A 7,181-nucleotide genomic window follows, 5' to 3' on the forward strand; every position below is an offset into this window, starting at 1 on the left:
AACAAAAAAATACATTTCAACCTCTGTGCTAAATTTCTACATATTTTGGTAATGGATATATAATGACCATCGGCATTGTTTGTCCGTTCGATTTCGTTTAATGCGAAAATGATCATTCAGCGTCACAGCTGCCTTGATTCCATTAGAAATAGCAACTGAAAATATTTTATTAACGCACAGAAAAATGAACGGCATTAACCGGTCCTGTCCGTTAAGAATCGATTAATTTTTATCATTGCACAACTTTAGATATTATCAAATAAAATCCTAAAAGGACATTGTACTTACAGTTATATGAGTTTTCAAAAAAAAATAAGAACACAGCATTTTTATCAATGTGTAAATTTAATGTAAGTATTATAAATCTCCACTGGAAACTGTCACTTACCCATTCTAACAGTATCTAAATATATATGTATACAGTAATGTTTGAATCTTGAAACTTCCTAAGTTATTAGGAAAAAAAATATATCATTTTGTCAATTACATGGTAATAGTTTTCGAAAGAAACTGTCATACAGCGGTTTACCTAATTTAATGCAATTGACCTTTATTCTGGTTTGACCGTTACAATAAACACATATCTCCGTTTTAATTTATTTGAGTAAAAAAGAAAGAAATATTTTGATTTATCCACTTCAATGTACTTATATGCCATGTTTGGAACAGTTGTGATAATGATAACAATATCGGTATATATAGGGCTCTCAAAATTTCTTCAATTATCTACTTTGGACTAAAATATTAATGATTTTCATTTGCCAAGGATTTTGCAGATTTTGTATATTGCAGACAATTGTTTTTAATGTATATTTCAACGCTTCTATGCATAAATGTTTGTAAGACAAAATTTGCATCAAGTCAGGTTAGTGATTTACATATATGCAATTATATACATCCTTACAATATAAAACTTTAACGAAAAGGTCAGAAGAAATAAGCAGAAAGAATATTTTGACTTAACATTTTGAAAAAACCTCACTGAGACCATTCTTGTTTTTGTCATGTTTGTGTGATTTAAATGTAGCAACATTGTGCAATTTAAGAACATTCAATGATAGCTGGAGATCGATTTATATACAGAATAAAATTAATTTTAATACTGACTTTCATTATCAGCTCATATTGATCAATTTATATTTACATATGTATCATGTTGAAAATTATTTTATGTAAAAGTAGAGGTAAAAACTATTCGAAGTTTAAAAATAATCATTTACACTTACATTCAATTTGATATTTTTTCCTTAAATTTATAATGTAATTATGCCAGTAATGCTATCATAAGCTAATAGCTCAATGGAATAAAAAAATAAAGTATTTGAAATATTTGACAGAAAGTTTAGTGGATGTATTGTATAAATTTTTATCTTTTTGGCCTTATATGTCAATTAATCATACATCTTCGTAATGTTTACCTGCAAAATGTACTTTGTTAAAATTACAGGTTCATATTTAGCTGAAAAACAATGTTTACTATTTAGTTTTTTAAGAAATCAATATAACTGATTAAATAAGCTTACATTTATTACATTACATATCTTTACAATCAGGCAATATATTTATTACCTTCTAATGCTATATGACCGTAAAAAACAATTCAGGCATGCACTAGCATTTGACAGAATTGTTTTAGCAAATATGAAAAAGACACTTTTCATTGGAAACGCATTTAATAAAATATTTAATTAATTAATGGGTAGTTTCCAATTAATATTGATTCAAATTTTATGGTTAAATGTTGAAAATAAATATTCAACATGTGTGTAACTTTTCAAATATATCCCATTTGCAATTCTGACAAAAATCATGTAAAAATGTTGATCATGTCGTATAAAGTATGTTTTTGAACTTTCAATTCAGTAAGACTCATCTTAAGCAAAAAGAAAAAGTACAATAAAATGAAAATGCGCCCTATATATTCATACTTAAATTTCAAGTGTACAGTATGTCTGTCAACCTAAGTCCCGCGCCTTACGTTAATTTCCTAAACTATAATTAATTATAATGGATTTTATTTTATATAACAAAATATATAAAATGTCTGCCAGTTTTTTACTGGTCACGAAGTATGACACGTTTGACGTATATAAAAATCTTACATTGAAATATGACCAGTGTTAATTAAAGTTTGACATGTGTATGAATATGAAATAAATTAACCTGACATTTAAACTATACGTCCAGTATTACAATGTGTAAGGAAATATATTTTTTTCATTCTGTAAGCCAATATACTACTCAATCAACCATTACCCTTCTAAATAGAAATCTGAAATGGACTTGTTCGACAAAACTATTCATCATTTTAGAAACATAAATCGAAATAAATACGTACGGACTGAAAAACGAACAGTGCAGATTTTTAGCAGACGGCACGGAGTTTGGCAATCGTATCTTCTTGGGCCTTTCTGTCCAAACTTGAATAAAGATAGCCAATGTGTTCCGATTGGGATCTTAGTCTGTTTTAGTGGCATGAATAAATTTAGTTGCTGTCGGCAAGGTAAAGGTTAAAGCCATTTTGAGTTTAGAAAAAACCAAATAAAATGATTAATAGAAATACTATAAGGATATAAACTAGTAAATCAAAATGAAGATTATATATTAAGTATTTGAATGAAAGAAATGCGACATCGTTTCTAAATTAGAATTACATATATAAAAAAGATACCTTATAAGGTCAACCAGTCAACGACACATCTCTATAAATAATGTTACAAATATAAAATTAGAAGACGTTTTAATGTATTCGATGTGTTTTTGTCATATGATTATACCGTTTTATTGTTGTTTTTTTTGCATGTATAATCGATAGCAAGTAATGAATAAAAAAATATTGTTTTGATTTTTTTTCTATTTACGGTTCTTGATATTATAATAATATTTCACATCGTCATGGTAACGTTGTAATTGAATAGGTTAGCATATTGTATTTTTTGTCTCAAAGTCCGTAAAGGCTGCATTAGAGAATTTTAGGTTATTCCTCCGTCTGTTTGTTGTCTGTCCGTATTGTATGTTCGGTCAGTCATATTTCAGGCGTTCATCAAATTTGATGGATGTGGTAGTTAAACAAGATTCAAGAGAAATAAAATACATACAATATGAGGCAAAAAAAGGAAATACACAAACTGCAAACCATGTTAGAAAACAAAATGAGAAAAAAAAGAAACATACGAGTATAACCGGGATTTATTAAATGTTTGACCACGATACAGTATAATGTATACAATTTTTTTATGTCTACATGTTAAATTGCCAAGGCAGACTAAGGAAAGAAATATATCTCGATAATTTACCTGGTCTGTCTCAGAATACTTTTCCAAACATTTTCATATACCAATATTTATTCTGACCTATTCAAGTTTGTAGCCTTAGGATAAACAAAATACTAGACCAATAATGCCGGCTAGATACACGATGAAAAGACATTAGATACTTTACACTGTGTTTTACAATCTTGTCAATGTATATCAATGTAGATGTGTAAAATGACAGCCTTCACTTTAAAATGATTTATAACATTAAAGACTTATCTTGAACTAGAAATATATGTGAGTGTTCACAAAAAATTCAACACTTGTCAAGTAAACAAAAAAAAACAACAACAGATTACTAAAGATATACTTCTGTTTTCGTGCGCACTGTTCAAATAATTCTTTATACATATTCTTTTGATTTATGGTATTATATGAGTTTTGTGCTTTGATCACTAAGGAAACGTTAAATTAAAAAATATCAATTTATAATTTTAAATTCTAAATTTGCTATACATATTTTTATTCATTATCTTTTTCCTTAATATTATAACGAATTAATGCATGAAAAAAGTGTGTATCTTATTGCAAAACTGGAAATGATTGTTATATTTTTTCTTTCTTTAACGACTGTATTGTTATCCTTGTTTTTCCTTTTATCCTTTGTTTTTGATTCAGATTGCTATCATATGTACACTTTTGTACACTATACTCTTTTTGTTTGTTATAGAAAGATCAGCTAGTTAAAAGGTATTGTATATTTTTAAGCTGCTATTAATTTATTACGCAAATCGCAGCATATTTATACTTTTATATACATGTATTGATGTTATCTTTGTTTGGTAGTTGTCCTTTTAGAAAGTAATTTATTTTAGAATAATCATAAAATAATCTAGTGTTGGCATTTCCCTTGCTATTTATTGTTTGGCATTTGTCTATTATAGTCATTCAAGTTATTGTTTTTATATTGTATGCAGCCAAATTTGTCTTCAATTAATATATTTACAAAGCTAAATGTTTATACCAATGTAATAACAATTTTAGAAAGCTGTATTTATAAATGCTGCAACTGTATCAGGTTATTAACAAACAGAAGAAATACAGTTGTTTGACTTTGTAACTATTTGATTTTAAAAAAAATACTTGATAATTTAAGGCATATATACACAAAGATACATATTTCTTTTTGAATATTTTGTATTTCGCCGCCTTTGTGTTAAAAACCATGTTCGATGTTAGCTTTTCCAGTTATCTATTGAAGAAAGCAAGTCAGCTGTGATAGATAAATGCAATAATATTAACATTTATATACTTTATGACGCATGATTTGTTTTTATTACTTTTGATTTCTTAAATATTTTATTTATCAGTCACACTGTGTAAATTTTTTACTTAAGTTTTCATTCGAAAGGTTATTTCATTGTTTAATTTACATACATACATGTATTTATTTCTTTGTTGGTTGATATAAAATAAAATACTTTGAATAAAGATAATAATGTGTTCTTTGTATTTCATGCCATTTAGAAATTGCAATTATTTTTCACTGTAATATTGACGCTACTGTAACTAATAGCTTGTAAAGTTGCCGAAAGTCCGTTCTGTAAGAAAATTCCTGAAAGTGGCAGGTCCATCGAAAATAGGATAAAGAATTGAAAGTTGCGGACACTGTATGATTAAACGTTTTCATGATAGAAAATGAAAAGTAAAAAATCTCCTACGCTCCCATTCACCGTCTTGAAGGGACTCCACCAAGGTTTTATTTTAAATGACAGGACAAGAGATTTGTACAAAATATTATGTAGGTCTGGACCAATAACTTGTTTGAAAAATTTCAGAGCATTACCTCCTCCCATTTGTCCAGAATCATAAGTTTAATTGTCAAAAGTGACCTTAAATGAATAGCGTTGTCACGCTTGCCAATCAATCGGGATAAAGGTCGCACAAAAAATGATTTTCAATTTAATTTTGAGCAATTTCAGTTTTATTCTTTGCAGTCTTTTGAATTTTAAGTGTTTCATTTCATCAATAAAAAATTTCAAATTTAATGTGTCTAGGCTTTTTAACCTAAGTGAAGCTTCTTTAAACAACTGTTAAATATAAAAATCAATGAATCTGAAGGACCGAAAATGTTTTACCAGTTGATTTAATTTATTTGCTATAATAAGTTGATTCGATTACCTTCAGGTCGTTCTTGCCATATATTGTAAAACGACTACTATGTAAAACAGTGTGATATAATGGAAAGTTCAAATTTACATGATTTACCAAAACTATCTGGACAAACAGCAATGATAAGAACCCATACAAATCAAATAAAAATAATACCTGTATATCTCTGATCCAGTTAGTTGTTTATGAAATTCCATTCAAATAATTGGATGGCAAAATTATCATCATATTGTTCCGCAGCACCGATACTTTAGGATATATTGTTCTCAAATTTGTTATTTGAAAAAAGCCATTTCTGACTCACGATATTTTTCGTACACACAGAGAAGATATGCTACACACTATAGGTAAACACAGTATGAATACATAGTGTAATTAAAAACTGACATTTTTAAAAGAAAGGACCACTGGACCAATAATAGGGAATGCAGCTTTCCCAAACATGTGTAATCTATTATTCAAATTAGATATAGTCAGTGAGAATTTCATAGATTTTAAGTCATTTCTACAACTGAAGTATTTTACCCAAAGATGAGCATAGCTATTGTATATCTTTAATCTAAATCTACTAGTTTGTTAATAAAGTATTTGAACTGTCACTGTAACAAGCAGTCAACGGAATAGAATGAGGTCAGCCTGCCCATTGTAAAGGCACCGAGCGTTCAAAGGGTTTAATAATTATAGCAAGCAAAGAAGATAACAAATCATCACACTTTTTCCCTATATCTACATCTTATGTGAACCTATGTATACGTCTATTGATTGGTGGACATGATACACCTTTTTTTTAAAAAACTGTTTGATTTGACATTTAGTTTGATGTCTTTGTAAATATGATATATACATATGCATAATACACATGTATCTGTATAACTACATTTCTTGTTTCTTGATCTCTTGCATCAACAGAAAAAACAAGGATTGATCGAATTTCTAAAGTTAAACATTTAAAACCGTGTAATTTAATGATACAAGCACCAACAGAAAGATGGATATGAGAAAAAAGAACCATATTTGTCTCAGCACAAGGTGTTTGTTTCAGATACATGTATATAAAGGATCTTTCGGTTGGTTTAACGAATATCATTTCATCAGTCGTCCATGTAATGCAAATATGGTCGTGTTTAGAAACAAAAACAACAACAATGTTTTGGTACAAAAGTCCGTTAAAGAACTGGTGAAAATGACAAAAGGTTGCTCTAACAAGTGAAGCAAGTTATCCATTCGAGTCTTGTCAATAAGTTTAATGTATATGATCTTGTTAATAATTGTAATTATTTATATAATTAAGCTAGGCTTACCTGTAAGTTGAAGACTAATCATGATTTTACCCACGACAACTTTGACAATGTACAAATGTGGCTTTAATATAACGACATAGCCTACAATTTTGTGTTTTGAATTGTTTAATTAATACAGTTCGAAGACCCATTCTGCAAACTTTATAAAATAGTTATTTTCAGTAATTGGTGATTAAATAACTTGCAATGTCGTCTTTCCAGTTCATAATCTTATTAATAGAACTGAACAGATACAGTACAATCATCCTTTTATCAGATTGATACAGCGCCGTTTTTGTTAACAAACATTATATATAGAGCAAATTCACGTTTTGCAACATACGGAGTCTACAAAATATCATTAAAACAAAATCTATTCAGTAAAAGGGAAAAGTTGTGATCAGTCAGGAAAAAAAGCAGTGCATTATTAAAATAATTGCTTGTTGGCAAACAAATTCTGAATTTTTAACCAACA

The sequence above is a fragment of the Ruditapes philippinarum genome, unplaced genomic scaffold (genome assembly GCF_026571515.1).
Source record: "Ruditapes philippinarum isolate M1 unplaced genomic scaffold, ASM2657151v2 ctg244_1_1_1_1, whole genome shotgun sequence".
NCBI classification, from domain to species: Eukaryota; Metazoa; Mollusca; class Bivalvia; order Venerida; family Veneridae; genus Ruditapes; species Ruditapes philippinarum.